General features: G+C 34.5%; 1 protein-coding gene and 1 pseudogene across 1 annotated transcript in view; both read left to right on the top strand.

Moving 5' to 3' along the window:
- LOC112912724 (low-density lipoprotein receptor-related protein 1B-like) overlaps positions 1-17439 on the top strand; it is a 1003376-nt gene that overhangs the window by 121890 nt on the left and 864047 nt on the right. The gene's annotated exons all lie outside the window — the stretch shown is intronic.
- On the top strand, positions 2729-4653 carry LOC112912613 (heat shock cognate 71 kDa protein pseudogene; annotated as a pseudogene).

Below are 17439 nucleotides of genomic sequence, written 5' to 3'. Positions count from 1 at the left end.
ACTACAGTGGTTTGAGGTTTACCTTCCTCACTATTTCAAGATTAAGAACTGTCCTCTGTTAAAAATCACTTTTTGCAGCTGATTCTTCATATTGTATTTTTCTCTCCACCTACTTCAAAAACCACAGATCCTCTAACTGACAAGGATGATTTTTAAACAGAGACCTTGATGTAATGAGCACTGGGTGTTCTATGCAACTGATGAATCACTAAACTCTACCTCTGAAGCTAATAATATACTACATGTGAATTAATTTAACTGAAATAAAAATAAATAGTGATCTTTGAGATAGTGGTACAATGGCCTCTGCTCTGTGTCTGTGCATTGTGTGCATGGAGATATTGCTGTAAAGACGGAATAGGAGATTATGTGGTCATTTGTATTTATTAGTTATTTATGGTCAACCCTGGTGAAGAAATCTCTAAAACTTGAGAGTTGCTCATAACAAAGTCTAGACACTTCGGAGTGTTCTGCAGTTTGAGTTCCTTATAACAAGATCATTTGTCACATTTAGTAGCAAATCTCTATGGATGACCACTAAGCCAGACCTCTTGCATTTAATTGTGTTTACAGCTAATATTGTTAAATGCACAGAGCAAGTAAACAAAAGAACTACTATGATGAATCATCCAAATCATTACTGCAAAACAAGATAGTAAATTCTAATTCTATCTCTTCCTTTGGGGAGATTTAAAGTAAATTTCCCTGCATATAATGTTTTTAATGTTGCATTTTACACCATTTGCTTTTAATTTTTTTTATTATTTGAGTATTTTGTTACTTAGTACTCCTTTGCTTTGAAATCTGATATATTAAATGAAAAAGAGAATAATTCTGTACTTAGAAAATAGGATATTTTTCCGTTTTCCGTACTCATTTTGAAATCTATTTGTGCTATCGCTTAGATTTCTTTTCCTCCACACTTTTCCCACCTTACCTGGATTTTTTGCCTTTTTTTTTTTTTTTTGGATCTTATGGACACATATCTTTCTATTTTACCTGGATAGTGGGAAAAGCTAACGCATAGAAATGGCAGTTAGCAAGAATTTTTTTAAAATATTTTATTCATTTATTCATGAGAGACACACATACACAGAGAGAGGCAGAGACACAGGCAGAAGGAGAAGCAGGCTTCTTGCAAGGAGTCCAACATGGGACTCGATCCTGGGACTCCAGGATCACGCCCTGGGCAGATTGCAGGTGCTAAACCACTGAGCCACCCAGGGATCCCAGTTAGCAAGAATTTTATACTGAAATACTTTGTGTTTAAAACCACCCCAGGTGTAAAGAGTGCTCTGAGATGTGTGTGACCATTTTTAGGCTCCTATAATCCAGTCTGCTGTGGGCATAGTAGACTACATTTAACTGGATTGGTGTTCAGTGCCTGGTCTGATTTGATAGGCCCATTCTGTTTTCTGAAGTGCCATGTCATTATCTCAAGAAATGTTTTAGACATGTTATTTTAACTACTTATTTCCATTCAAGTTTTGGAAGATTAAGGTTTCAGGGTAATAATTGAAAATCTTTCATCTCATAACTTTAGTTTTTAATACTCCATCCTTAATTTATTATACTCCCCAAAATATTGCTAGATCCTGATTGTAACCACAAATACAAGTAAACTTGATGAAAATATTAGTAGCTGAATGATTACTCTTCATCAGAAATAAACCGTAGTATAGTACTCTAGGGTACTGCTACTTTCTCACCCTATCTGAAAAGTAAATTGAATGTTTTAAAGTAGTTGTTTGAATTGAATTGATTTTATTAAAACTTAAAAATATGTTAAATTAAATCTGATTTACATGGACATCTGAAAGCAAGTGTGTCTTTATGTAAATAAGGGAATAGGTTTTGTATAACTCAATAGCTCTTATATTGCTTTAAATCATTTTTCTTGGAATTTCCTGTTGTTATTTTACTCAGATAATGGCAGGAGATTATGATATGGCTAACTTAACACATACCTACACTTCCCAATGGATAGGGCAATCAGAACTCTTTAACCTACCAGATGAAGTACCTGTTCTATTTTTTGAAAGAACTGAGATTGCATTGTGTTAACATTTGATTTCTATTGACTTTTTAGTGATTACGATTAACACTTAAATTCTTACTACATTATTAGGATAAAAATAAAATGGGGAAAAATTATACCTTTATTAGAAGGAGAAATGTGTAAAAGGCAAGCCAGAATTATATCTGATATAATAAGATGTTTAGAAAAGTATGTGTGTGCATGTGTGTGCATGAGCACTCAGAAGAAAAATAGAAGGGGAATGAGGAACATCAGATTTAGATTGTAAATTTAGATAGTATGAACACAGCATTCCTTGATGAGAATACAATATTTGAAGAGTGAGACATGATTATCTAGGGAAAGAACATTTCAGACAGAGGAAGCATCAAGAGCTAGCATCCTGAGAGGAGAGTACACCTAACTTATTTAACAAAAAGCAAGGGAATCATTGTGGCCAGAGCAGATAACTGAGGGTGAGAATAGTAGTAAATGAGTTCAGAATGATGCCCACCCAGTTAATGTAAAGCCTTGTAGACCTATGTTAGGACTTTGGCTGTTACTGAGTGAAAAGGGAAGTGAAGATTTTGAAGCAGAGGAGTGATATAATCTCATTTAAATTTTAATAAGAAGGGTCTCATTGAGAGCAGTGCCGTATCTCCAGATGGCTGTTTTCTCCTCGAGTCGAGCCCAGCCCACACAGAAGCAACTATGTCTAAGGGACCTACAGTTGGCATTGATCTTGGCACCATCTACTCTTCCATGGGTGTCTTCCAGCATGGGAAACTGTAAATAATTGCCAATGATCAGGGAAACCAAACGACCCCAAGTTATGTCACCTTCACTGACACTGAACGATTGATCAGTGATGCTGCAAAGAATCAAGTTGCGATGAACTCCACCAACACAGTTTTTGATGCCAAATGCATGAATGGATGTAGATTTGATGATACTGTCGTCCAATATGATATGAAGCATTGGTCCTTCATGGTGATGAATGATGCTGGCAGGCCCAAGGTCCTAGTAGAATACAAGGGAGAGACAAAAAGTTTCTATCCAGAGAAGGTGTCCTCTATGGTTTTGAAAAAGATGAAGGAAATTGCAGAGACCTACTTTGGGAAAACTGTCACCAATGCAGTTGTCACAGTACCTGCATACTTCAGTGACTCTTGGTGTCAGGCTACCAAAGATGCTGGAACTATTGCTGGTCTCAATGTACTTTGAATCATCAATAAGGCAACTGCTGCTGCTATTGCTTGGCTTAGACAAAAGGGTTGGAGCTGAAAGGAATGTGTTCTTTGATTTAGGAGGTGGCACTTTTGATGTGTCAGTTCTTACTATTGAAGATGGGATCTTTGAGGTCAAGTCCACAGCTGGAGACCCCCACTTAGGTGGAGAAGACTTTGACAACCGAATGATCAACCATTTTATTGCAGAGTTCAAGTACAAACACAAGAAGGACATCAGCGAAAACAAGAGGGCAGTCTGTCCTCTCCATACTGCTTGTGAACATGCTAAGCATACACTTTCTTCCATCACCCAGTCCAGTATTAAGAGTGAGTCTCTGTACGAAGGAATTGACTTCTATACCTCTATTACTCATGTCCAGTTTGAAGCATTAAATGCTGACCTGCTCCATGGCACCCTGGACCCTGTAGAGAAAGCTCTTCAGAATGCCAAGCTAGACAAGTCTCAGGTACATTATTTTGTCCTGGTGGGTGGTTCTACTCATATCACCAAGATTCAGAAACTTCTGCAAGATTTCTTCAATAGAAAGGAACTGAATAAGAGCATCAAACCTGATGAGGCTGTTGCTTATGGTGCATCTGTCCAGGCAGCTATTCTTTCTGGTGACAAATCTGAAAATGTTTGAGATTTGCTGCTGTTGGATGTCACCCCACTTTCTCTTGGCATTGAACCTGCTGGAGGAGCCATGACTGTGCTCATCAAGTGCAATACTACCATTCCTCCCAAACAGAAACAAACCTTCACTACCTATTTTGACAAACATTCCGGTGTGCTTATTCATGTATATGAAGGTGAGTGTGGATAACGACATACTTGGCAAGTTTGAACTCACAGGCATACCTCCTGCCCCTTGTGGTGTTCCTCAGATTGAAGTCACTTTTAATATTGATGCTAATGGTATCGTCAATGTATCTGCTGTGGATAAGAGCACAGGGAAAGAGAGCAAGATTACCAACACTAATGACAAGAGCTGCTTGAGCAAGGAGGACATTGAGCACATGGTACAGGAAACTGAGAAGTACAAAGCTGAAGATGAAATGAGTGAGACAAGGTGTCTTCCAGGAATTCACTTGAGTCTTATGCATTCAACATGAAAGCAAATGTTGAAGATGAAAAACTTCAGGGCAAAATCAATGATAAAGACAAACAGAAGATTCTTGACAAGTATAATGAAATCATCAACTGGCTTGATAAGAACCAGACTGCAGAGAAGGAAGAATTTGAGCGTCATACAAAAGAGCTGGAGAAAGTCTGCAACCCCATCATTACCAGGCTTGTACCAGAGTACAGGAGGCATGCCAGGAGGAATGCCTGGAGGCTTCCCTGGTGGTGGAGCTCCTCCCTCTGGTGGTGCCTCCTCTGGACCTACCACTGAAGAGGTTGATTAAGCCAACCTGATAATAGGTTTAGCATTGTTTTACACAACATTTGAAGGATCCAGATTTGTAGCAAATTCCATGGCAGCTTTAAGGTGAAGCTGCTATAGTAAGTGTACTGGGCATTCTTGATACTTGAATATGGAATATGTGCACAGGGAAAGGAAATAAACACTGCAATTTATAAACACTGTATTATTAAGTGGAAAATGCAATGTCTTCAATAAAACTCTATTTGAGATTGGCACCATTAAAAAAAATTAGTAAGAGGATTCCATTTGCAAACAAGTGAAATGACAGGGATGTAAACAACAATGATGTCACAACTGGCAAAATATATGAAGTAACAGCTTCATTGAACATCGGGTAACAAACGTCAATGTTCCCTGATAGTCACGAAACAAATGAGGTGAGAGTCCTTTGATTGCTCCACTGTCATACATTGAAGTTCTTCCGGGCAGACTCCAGCTACCTCTCTAGTTGAACAGAAGAGAGAGAGCCGAATGTTCTAGGAAGAGGCAAAGGTAGATTGGGTTCACAGGGAACAGGAATGGGGAGAAGAGAGCTGCACAAGGGCATCTGGATATTACAGAGTAGACCTATTATTCAGATGAGGAGAACATATTCTGAGGAAATACACAAGGCCAGATAAAGAGCTACCTATAAAGGTTATAGGGAAAGAATTCACAGAATTATATAAGACTGGGTATTGTGTCTGTTCCTGTCAGCTAGAGTGGAAAACTTCAAAATTCACAGGTCAACCAGTAGACTTAGAAGTATTTTACCTTAGTAGTTCAGAAACGTTAGTCCTAGCCACATGCTGTTCTGATTCTGCTTTAACGGAGCTTAAAATAAAAACCAGAAAGAAACCACTTCCAAGTAACCACTTCACAAAACAAAAGTCAAGATTATTTATAAGCATATAAAAATATCTAGCACAGAACAGGGTAAAATCACAATGTCTGACATCCAATAAAAAACTGACAGCCATTCAAAAAAGCAGGAAAATGTCCATATTGAGGATAAACATCAGTTGATACTAATCCAGAAAATAGCATTGATGATAGAACTAGTAGACAATTAAAATAGTTACTATAACTGTATTCCATGAATTCAAAAAGATAAAGGAGAGATTAGTAAATAGATAGAAGTCATACTTAGATGAAAAATATACTTCATGGGAATTATGAGAGGTTAGACATTGCAGAATAGAAGATTAGTATGTTTGAAGTTATAGTAGTAGAAATCCAAAATTAAACAAAGGAGAAAAGGACTTCAAAAAATATAAACAATGCATCACTGAATCAGGGGACAATTTCAAGCACCATAAGATACATGTAACTGAATGTTCCCTGAAGCTGACACAAGAGAGAAGGGTCTAGAAAAAAGAGTATTTGAATATTTATTGACTAAAACTTTTCCAAATCTGATGAAAACTGCAAAACCACAGGTTTAAGAAATTCAGTGGAACTCAAGTATGAGGAACATGAAGAAAACTATGAGGCATTTCATAACCAAATTTTTCAAAAATGATAAAAATCTTCAGTAGCCAGATTTGTTTTAAAAAGACACACTATGCATACATAGACAAAGATAAGGATGAAAGCAGATTTTTCATCACAACAGAAGCCATGAAACAGTGGAGTAACATCTTTAAAATAGTGAGGAAAACAAAAACCCTTAACCTAGAATTCTTTGCCCAGTGAAGATAACTTTTTTAAAAAGACAAAGATATTTTCAGATATAAAAAAATTGAAAGAAAAAAAATTGAAAGAATTCATTTCCAGTAGACCTGCAATTACAAGAAGAAATAAAGTACTTTAATAAGATGGAAGATGGGAATCTGAAACTACACAAAGGAAAGGAATGATACCTACTTGTTCTTATTTTAAACTTTTCTTATTTTTAAAATTTTAAAAATAAAATTGCCTATTAACAATGTGGAGTTGATAACACATGTGTAAGATGCATCACACCAATAGCAGAAAGATAGGAGAGAAATGAAAATATACAGTTGTGAAGTTGTTATGCTATAAGCAATGTGGTCCAATATTACTTGAAGGTAGATTGCACTAAGTTAAAGATGTATATTTCTAATCTTCTAATAATTTCTAATTTCTAAAGAAAAGGCATAAACAGAATTATAGCTAATAAATCAATAATAGAAAACAGAATCACAAAAATAATACTTAATCCAAAAGAAGGCAAAAAGAAAAAGAAAGAAGCAATGGGAACCAAAATTGATGGGAAAAATAAAACACAAGAGCAAGGTAATAAATGTGCATTAAACAATATCAGTAATCATATGAAATATAAATCTTCTATGCTTTAATTAAAATAGACAAAGAGTGTAATAATGTCTGAGAAAGCAAGAACCAAGTATATGCTTCTTCCAAGCAATCTTCTTAAAATATAAAGGCATAAATAGGTTAAAAGTAAAAGCATAATAGTCATAAAACACTGGGGTAGTTATATTAATATCAGACAAAGTAGAAAAGGAATAATGCCAGCAACAAAGGGACATTTCCTAATGATAAAATGGTCAATTCATCAAGACAGCATAATAATCCTAAACATTTATACACCTAATAACAGCTTCAAAATACATGGGGACGGGGGGGAATGTTAATGAATCACAAGCAGAAAGAGACACATTCACAACTATATTTGAAGACTTCAGACCAATTTTTCAATAATTGATAGAAAAGTAAAGAAAGCATCATGAATACTTGATCAATGTTATTAACTAACTTAACTTACTTAATATTTATAGAACATTGACCCAAATCACAGCAGAACCCATATTCTTTTTGAGGGCACAGGGAAATTTCCAAGGGTGTACCATCCATAAAATAAGTTTTGATAAATTGGGATCCCTGGGTGGCGCAGCGGTTTAGCGCCTGCCTTTGACCCAGGGCGTGATCCTGGAGACCCAGGATCGAATCCCACGTCGGGCTCCCGGTGCATGGGGCCTGCTTCTCCATCTGCCTATGTCTCTGCCTCTCTCTCTCCCTCACTGTGTGCCTATCATAAAAATAAAAAAAAAAATAAAAAAAAAGTTTCGATAAATTAAAAAAATGATTAAAGTTACACGAGTATTTGTTTTAAAAATTAAATTAGAAATTATAAGAGATCATTGGAAAAATTTGGGAAACTAAATTGCATACTTATAAATAACCCATAGATGGAGGCATCGAAAGAAAAGTTAGTATTTTGAGCTGAACAAAAATATAGTGCAAAAATGTAGCATTGGATATTTATATAAAAAATGAGAGGTCTGGGCACCTTGGTGGCTCAGTGGTTGAGCATCTGCCGTAGGCTCAGGTCATGATCCTGGAGTCCTGGGATCAAGCCCCATATTAGGCTTCCTGGAGGGAGACTTCTCCCTCTCCCTATGCCTCTGCCTCTCTCTGTGTGTCTCAATTAAATAAATAAATAAATAAAAAATAAATAAATAAATAAATAAATGAAATCTTTTTTTAAAAAATGAGAGATCTAAATAAATGACATGGCATTCGTTTGACAAAACTAGAAAAAGAACAAATGAAACCCAAACTATAAGTACAATGTAAGAAATAATAAGGACTAGAGCTTAAAAAAAGAAAAGATGAAATAAGCAGGACAAAAAAGCAAACAATAAATCCATGACACTAAAGCAATTTTTGACAAGATCATTAAATAGATAAACCTCTGTGATTACATATACATTTATATGTTAAATATATATTTATGTTTATATATATATAAATACACGCATTTGTTTTTTGACAAAGGTGCAGAAGCTATTCAGTGGAAAAAAGGATAGTCTTCTTGACAACTAGTGCTAGAATAATTGAATATGTGCAAAAGTTAAATTGATTCATACCTCGCACCATAAACAAAAATTAGCTTATCAAAATTTCTATATTCCAATTGAAATTAAAATTTATTGAAAATAGTATAATCAGCATTATTTTTAAACCTATATTTTACATACATAGATTTTTTAAAAAATCATTTTAGTGGGTAACTAAGTATCTTTGTTGTTCATTCATCCACTCATTAACAATCAATTGAGTTCTGACAGGCAATGCAATAACAATAGAGAACAAGATAAATAGAGTCCTTCTCTGACCCTATTTGAAGAGATGGATTATGTCGTCTATATATTTCCACAATTGAAAATTAAATATTTGCATGACTAAATCCATCAAATTTCATCTGAAAATACATATACATCTTCAGAAAACATGCATGGAATAGAATTATATTAGGTGTAGTTGCTTTAGAACCGGGTAATCTGAATGAAGAAAGCACTAGTATTGCCATAGATATAGTTTTGAATCAGTTTTCAGCAATGAGACTTATTATAAATACTTCTCTCATCATACTTAAAATGTGAGCCCTACATCCCCAAATGGTGTATAGTTTATTACAAGTCTATTAAGTAAATTAAAATAAATAACACTTTATGTATTTTATGTCAACTTATATGTGTAATTAATTAAATATAGATGACAATATATTTATGGACAAACAATAAAAAAGATCTGTGAATAAATAATAAAAATAAATAAAAAATTTAAAATGATCTGTGAACAGTTGAGAGAAAGTTTCATAAATTATAAGATTGTTTGATGTTCAAAGGAAGTAAACTCAAATATTGTTTCAGTGATTTATTTTAATATCATGTTTCTATAGACAAAAAAGTAAAATGGAGGCTTTTGAAATGAAATTGTTTATCAGGATAATCTAGGTTTCAACATCAGTATGGAAATAAACTGACGCTAAATTGGATACATAAATTATACTTCTGCTTTAGTTTTGTCTGCATTTCAACTGTTTCATTATTGGATGAAAAATAACTCTCACTCCACCCTATTATGCTTTTTTAAAAAGTTAAATATATTTGAAGTTGCTTAACTAATATTTTTAAAGTAATGTGTATTGTATAACTTATACATTACATACATACAAACACAAACTGTGAGTATAGCTCCATAAATTTTAATAAAATGGACAGACCTGTACCTGTGACCCAGGTCAGGAAACAGACTATTTCCAATACTCTTGAATATTGCTATCTGCCTCTTCCGAGTCACTATCCCCATGAAAGATAACCAATATCCTGCTGGATCCAGGAAGAGCATGACAGACATGTGGAACAAAGCAGGGCAATTCAGCTGAGCCCAGTCTCCATCAGTTGATTGATAATCAGATAATCAGCCAGATAAATGAGTGAGAACAGAACAAAATCTGCAGAACCACACAGCTAACTTCCACTTACCCCTCAGCGATGTCACATTCCAAAACAATTGACAATTATGTCACCAAGATTTTGTTGATGAACAGATATATGTAACATCTCCATCTTTTTGAATAATGTAGAGAAACGGAATAATGAAATGTGTTGCAATTAAAAAAAATGAAATTCACCTATAAAAGTCTGATGACAAAATGGTAATAAAAAAAGAGAGCTAACCAGCATCTGTGAGAGGATAACACTGATCTTAAGAAGCTATTCTTAGCAACCAGAATAAATAGCTCTAGAATCCAGTGGGCTTAAAAACCCATTGTGTTTTTGTTTGTTTGTTTGTTTGTTTGTTTAACTGTAACATATTTAGTGAAGCAAATATGTTCAATTCACTTAGAGCTTGAGAGTGCCAACCCAGAGGTATATGAAACTATGTCTGCATAATCAAAAAGCAACAAGTGTCATGATTTGAAGTCAATAAAAGTTTCACAATATAGGCAATAAAGGGAAAACTGAAGTCTTTTTATTTCAGTTACAACTGGGCCATACAAAAATGTAATCCGAGATCTGTCACTCTTTCTTACCTTGATAATAATGGCCTACCGAATTCTTTATCTCTGGGAAGATTTTCTGACATTCTACTTCCTTTTTCCAGATTTGCCACCCTAAACCTAATCTCTGATGGTTCATTTTCTTTTTTGCTTTTTTTAATTGCAGAATAAATTTGTTGAAAATAAAAATATGTTTCATGTGAATACAATTTTATAGTCTGCATTTTTATCATAGTTTTTCATTTGTTTTTCCCAAGAGTGTACTAAACAGCTAGATGAATTAAGAATTTTCAGAAAATGGGGAAATTTACTAGATTGCCCAATGTTAAATAGCAAGCAACTGACAGAGCTCACTTTATGCTTGAAGTTAGTGTTATTTCTGTCAAATATTGGTAACATGATAATCATTTGACGTTACTATTTTGCCAAAATGCATTTTCGTTAATTCAGGGGATTAAGGTTGTGAGTGGTTATAGGAAATTCAGACATCAGGCCAAGTTGACAGAATGATACTGGGCAAACATACCTTTCAATGGTGTTAACATTTTTATTATTTATTTTTTAAAGATCTTATTTATTTATTTATTCATGAGAGACACACAGAGAGGCAGAGACACAGGCAGAGGGAGAAGCAGGCTCCACGCAGGGAGCCTGACATGGGACTCGATCACGGGTCTCCAGGATCACGCCCCAAGCCAACGCAGGCTCTTAACCACTGAGCCACCCAGGCATCCCACATTTTTATTATTTAGGGTAATAATAGTGGCTTCTATCATAAACATCCTTCAGATACTGTTATCTTTAAATAGTCAAAGTTTTTATCTGTGCAATTCAGTCAGTTCCTCCCTAAATGGTGACTCTGGTTCCAAAGTATGATGTTGATATCTTTAAAACATGACAGGGAACAGGAAAAATGTGTGAATAATCCCGCAGGTTGTTTTATGGCAAGGTCCAGACTTAGTGTACATCATTTCCATCCACATTCATTGGGGCTGAGTCATATGGTCCATACGTAAGCACAAAGAAAGAAGATGTAGTACTGCTATGTAGCCAGGAAAGAATGTGGCATCGGGTAACATCAAGCCAATCTCTACCATGTCCCTGAAACAGGAAGAGAAGTATATTAAATTGGGAATAGAACAAAGTGTTGTAAGAGAAAATGGTGAGTCCAGTGTAGGGAGAATGATGAAAGAGAAAAAGAGACCAAGAGATTCAAAATCAAACACACATGTGAGCCAATATTCATTATTTCTTTAATGAGAAGAAACTGGAAGTTGATCTGATAATTAAATATATGTGCGTGAGTGCACATGTAAAATTTTCATTATGGAATGTGGGTTAAGGTATTGTCTTTTTTAAAGATTTTATTGATTAGAGAGAGAGAGAGAGAGAGAGAGAGAGAACATCAGGACATAGCAGAGGGAGAAGGAGAAAGAATCTGAGCAGGGAACCAAAGGTAGGGCTCTTCCCCAAACCAGGTGGTCATGACCTGAGCCAAACCAAGAATCAGAAGTTTAACAGACTGAGCCACCCAGGTGCCCTTGGGTTATGGTGTTCTAAATGTGTTTTTATATAGTTTAGCATTTAAAAAAAATCCTTGTAGAAATTGTTAGAGGTAACTAGAATGAGAATTCTCTGCATGATTATTAAATTCAATATCCTGATGCCCCAGATGGCCCAAAATGATGCTTTGTTTGAAATTGTTAATTTCTCTTTGGGTGTTTGCTAAACATTACTGCAGTTTCTGATTATGTGTTTTAGTTTTCTCCACTGTACTGTGGAGATGCCACTTGTGCCAAATTCATACTGAGCATTATGAGTTAATAATATGTAATGCACATATAAGTGCTTCACTTTTCTTATGTTTGCCATGGACTGAGATCTTAAAATTGAAAACTTAGACCATTCTAATCACTGGATCATTTTGACCACCTGGACTTGGTTCTATCTAGGGATCAAAACTCAGCTATAATGCTTATTTGCATATATATATATATACTGACAAACTTGAGTTTAAAATGTGTCTTTAGGGACACATTTCAGAAACTTTTCTAAGTTTCTGAAATTATAATTCTTGATTTTTTTTGTTTGTTTGTTGTTTTCCTTTCAAAATGGCATCTGGATCAAAGGTGAAACTATTATGCTTGAAATGGGTATTGCAGAAAAACCAGCATTCTCCAAGTGGCACTGTTTTGATGAATACTAGAGAGCTAACATAATTCCAACCTTACATTACCATCTTTTCTTTGGTGGGTCAGCAATAAGATTATGATAATGAAATACCTGAAGTTCCTCATTAAAGAAGTCACTTGAATTAGTCAAGTACTGCATAAAACTTTTTAGAACATTTGCTACGGTATGTATATAGTAATCTTGTATTTATATCAAGGTCACTGCATTTATTAAAGGCATTTTTGCTTTTATAAGAATTTATAGAAGTGTTAAAGCTGCATTTAGTATATTGACAATGGTATTATTCTGGCTGTTTCAAAGCCTTCATTTCCTCAAGATCTATCTACCCTTTCTTCATCCTCATGTAACAGCAATGATGACAACAACGACAACAATAATGACAAAACAACAAGGAATTTTGTGCTAAAACTTTGAAATGTGTTGAACAAATTGAGAGAATTGATGTAGTAATAGGCCTGCCTGGTGCTTCACATGTTGGGCTTGTAATAAAATTGGCAACTCAACGCAAGTAATCAGAAGAAATAGTGTTAATTGTTCTTTCCATTTTAACAAGCATTATACCAAACTATTCAAAAGTTGAAGAGGATTTTTCTTCCCCAAAATCTACACAGAAGTCACAAAAGTTAGTTTCAAAATTGTAAACCAGATAGAATGATCAAAGAGGAAGATGAGTGGAAGTTTGAGGAGTTTTACATTGTAGTAATTTCTTGTTATTAACCTGTGACTCAGGAAAAAAATATTTGCAAGCAAATATTTTATTTTGTCTTATTTCTAAATTGAAAGCATGTCCAGGGATCCCTGGGTGGCGCAGTGGTTTGGCGCCTGCCTTTGGCCCAGGGCGCGATCCTGGAGACCCGGGATCGAATCCCACATCGGGCTCCCGGTGCATGGAGCCTGCTTCTCCCTCTGCCTGTGTCTCTGCCTCTCTCTCTCTCTCTCTCTGTGACTATCATAAATAAAAAAAAAAATAAAAAAATAAAAAAAAATAAATCCAGTATCTCCCCATTTAAAAAAAAAAAAAAAAAAAAAGAAAGCATGTCCATTTCAAACTGACTGGTTATTCAAGGAGTTGTGGCATATGCAGGGAATGCTACCTTGTATCACAGCCCATTCCTATTGTTCTCTGCTTATTATTTCTGCAGAGATCTGGCTTTTTATTTCTAGGGCTTTCATGATTATTTGAGATGTGTTGCCTATAGCCATATCCTGGTGCTTCTCAAATTTTAACGCCTGCAAAACATCTGGGGATGTTTCTAAAATGCAGACTCTTGAATTGGTAGGTCCAGGTTAGGGCCTATGCATTTATAACAAATTCTCAAAGGATGCTAATCCTGCTGCACCCTGGACCACACGCGGAGTCTCAAAACCATGGCCTCCATTATCATCTAAACTTTCTTGGTCTCTGACTCTTAATTTCTCAGGTCTCCTGATTCAAATTCATTATTCTTATTACATCGTCTACCTGGACTTCTGTCTCTGCTTAAAACACTCTTGGCACATACCTGTCTCCTCATTTTTTTTTTTTTTTAACTTGTATGGCTCACTATTTTCACCAAATCCAATCCATTTATAAAATTCTTACCCTAAGCTCCTCCATTCTATGCACATTTTTTAGTGTAGCACCAAGAAAGAAAAACAAATGTAAAGGAAATACATAAAGGAATTAAAAACTCTATGTAAGCAGCATGGCGTAGTAGGAAAAGCCATGGGCTTTGGGAGTCAGATTGATCTATTCAAGTCCTGATTTTGTACTTCTTACCTCTGTGAACTTTAGCACCTGATCTCTGGACCTCAGTTACCTCACTGAGAAAACTAATATATGGAAGCATACTTAGTATGTGTACCGAAGAGGTTTGTCTAAAATGTGTATTTAATAGACATTCTTGTTAAAAAAAACATATATGGGCAATGATAGTAATAATTCGTGAAGGATATTGGCCTGCAATTCTTATTTTTAGTGGGGTTTTTGTCAGCTTTTGGAATCAAGGTAATGTTGGCCTTGTAGAATGAGTTTGGAGGTTTTCCTTCTCTTTCTGTTTTTTGGAACAGTTTGAGAACAGATAGTAACTTTTCTTTAAATGTTTGGTAGAGGGACACCTGGGTGGCTCAGTGGTTGAGTGTCTGCCTTCGGCTCAGGTCATAATCCTGGGGTCCTGGGATCGAGTCCTATATCTGGCTCCCTGCAGGGAGTCTGCTTGTCCCTCTGCTTATGTCTTTGCCTCTCTCTGTGTGTCTCTCATGAATAAATAAATAAAATCTTTAAAAAAAATAAAATAAATGTTTCATAGCATTCTCCTAGGAAGCCATCTGGCCCTGCACTTTTGTTTGTTGGGAGATTTTTGATTACTGATTCGATTTTCTTCTAATGGGTCTGTTCAGATTTTTCTATTTCTTCTGTTTCTGTTTTGGTAGTTTATATTTCTAAGAATTTATTCATTTCTTCCAGTTGGCCCAATTTTGGCATATAGTTTTTCATAATATTCTCTTATAATCGTTTGTATTTCTGTGGTATGGTTGTGATAATTCAATCTTTCACCATCCTTATTTATTAATGTTTGCAAGCAAATGGTAGAAGAACAAAATCATTACCTGATTAATTTAAAAATCTAAAAATGCCTATCTTTGTCTTGTTGATTCTGTGTCCTCTACACAAAAGATTTTTGTATTAACATCTGGATAACTTTTGCACTTCCCTTTGAGGTCTTATATTTCTTCTTCCAAAAAGTCACAAGCTTCCAGTTATAATATATGTCTATTCATTTTCTCCCATAAGCATCTTTTGAAATAGGTTAAAATGATTTTTAGGATAGCTTAACCCATCCAGTGTGCTAATATGTAAGAAAAAAATCTTTGAGAGAAACAAAAAACAGGCATGAGCAAATAAAGAGAAAATCAACACAAATAATTTCCCTCAGCGCTTTCTTGACATAGTAGTCCCTGAAAATTGGATAATGTCATAATATCCTTTATTCTTTTTTTTTTTAATAAAAAAGATTGAGCTACCCAGATGCCCCTATTCTTTTCTCTTGAGAAAAAAAAACTCACAGATGACAATCTCAGGTACAGATTTCAAATTATGACCCACATCAGAGTTATATTAAAAAGGTGAGGGGGGAAGGCAAAGGGAAGAGTTGTTTTTCAAATATAAAATTATAACTATAGTGTTCTTGTACTTGTCGACCTATGGGTCTAACGGTTCTTTGGTGAAGTCTTTAGAGTTTTCTAATATATAATGTGTCATTTGCAAATAGAGACAGTGTACTTCTTCCTTTCTGATTTAGATTCTTTTTATTCATTTTTCTTGCCTAAATTCTCTGGCTAGGACTTACAATACTATGTTGAATAAAATGGCAAGAGTGGACATTCTTGTCTTGTTCCTGGTTTTAAATGAAAATATTTTAGCTTTATACCAGTGAGTATAATGCTAGCTGTGAGCTTGTCATATTTGGCCTGCATTATGTTGAGCTATGTTTCTTTTACACCCACTTTGTTGAGAGATTTTTATAAAGAATAGATGTTGAATTTTGTCAAATGCTTTTTCTGCATCTATTGTGATGATAATATGATTTTTATAACTTTTTAATGTGGCATATCACATTAATATGTTTTTAATATTTTTTCAACTTGACTATATGAAATTTGAAGCACTTGATACTCTTATTTTTCCACCCTTAACATTGCCAGTTCACTGTTTAATTCACAGGTGCTCAAAATTATTTTTGTTGCCTAAAATGGAATTATGGATACCTGGTTTTGAGTTTTTTAGACTAAAACCAGAATAATAATCAATGAAACTGGTAACTGTTCAAAATGGTATTAATAAATAGTGCTATCATATTACCTCATAGAGAGTCTTATATTTTGAAACATTTTATCTTATTATGTCTGTGTGTATGGACAAGTTATTTAAATGATTTAAATCTCAGTCATTTGTTTATAAGACCTATAGTAACACCTAGCCAATGCAATCTTTATAAAAATAAAATTAAGTAACCTAGGGAAAACCTTTTCTACACTGTTTGATCTATAGGAAAGTATCAATAAGTAACAACTATAATTATTTCTGTTAATAATATTTGATTTTTAGAAAGCATTTAAAATGAAAAACATAGATCAGCAATTATTTCTATTCTATGGAAGGGGTTGATGAGGTTAAGAAATTATTCTGTATAAATTGTAGATCTGGACTATACACTGAGTCTTGTGGATCTTAATTAGAATAACTTTTAATTCCTCAATTATGAATATGAATAATAAAATTATATATAATATGGATAATAAAATGTAACATGTGTTTTAGCAACATTTTTTTTTTATATTTTACCTTATGCAGTCCTCAACCTTTTATGATAATCATTTGTCTTTTACAAATGAGAAAATTGAAGTACTGAAGGATGTGGAATTTGTTGACTGTCATACACCTAGCAGATGGTAAAAACAAGTTTTGAATCCAAGATATAGTGCAAGAGAAGCCAGGAATTGTCTAAGACTTAAGTTCTATTCCATCACCTACTCACACCATTGAACTTATAATGTTCAGTATGTATTCAATTAAAGTCAGTGGTTTTTTTGAATGTCTATTTTATTTTGGGCATTACCCCAGGCAGTGGAGAGTTGACAAACAGGAAATGGCATGATTTTATCCCTTTAGTAGCTTATAGTCTTTTGAGGAGAAATATTTGTAAACATAAAATCTAGAACAGAACAATACATTATCTGAAAAGAAAATGTATAGATAGAGATCAGAGGAAGCATGTTTACTTCCAATCTGGGATTCATGGAAAACTTTTTAGAAAGGATAGCAACTCCTATGAGTCTTTT

This window comes from Vulpes vulpes, unplaced genomic scaffold, assembly GCF_048418805.1.
Source record: "Vulpes vulpes isolate BD-2025 unplaced genomic scaffold, VulVul3 Bu000000626, whole genome shotgun sequence".
Lineage (NCBI taxonomy): Eukaryota > Metazoa > Chordata > Mammalia > Carnivora > Canidae > Vulpes > Vulpes vulpes.
This window is presented reverse-complemented; position numbering and strand designations above follow the sequence as displayed.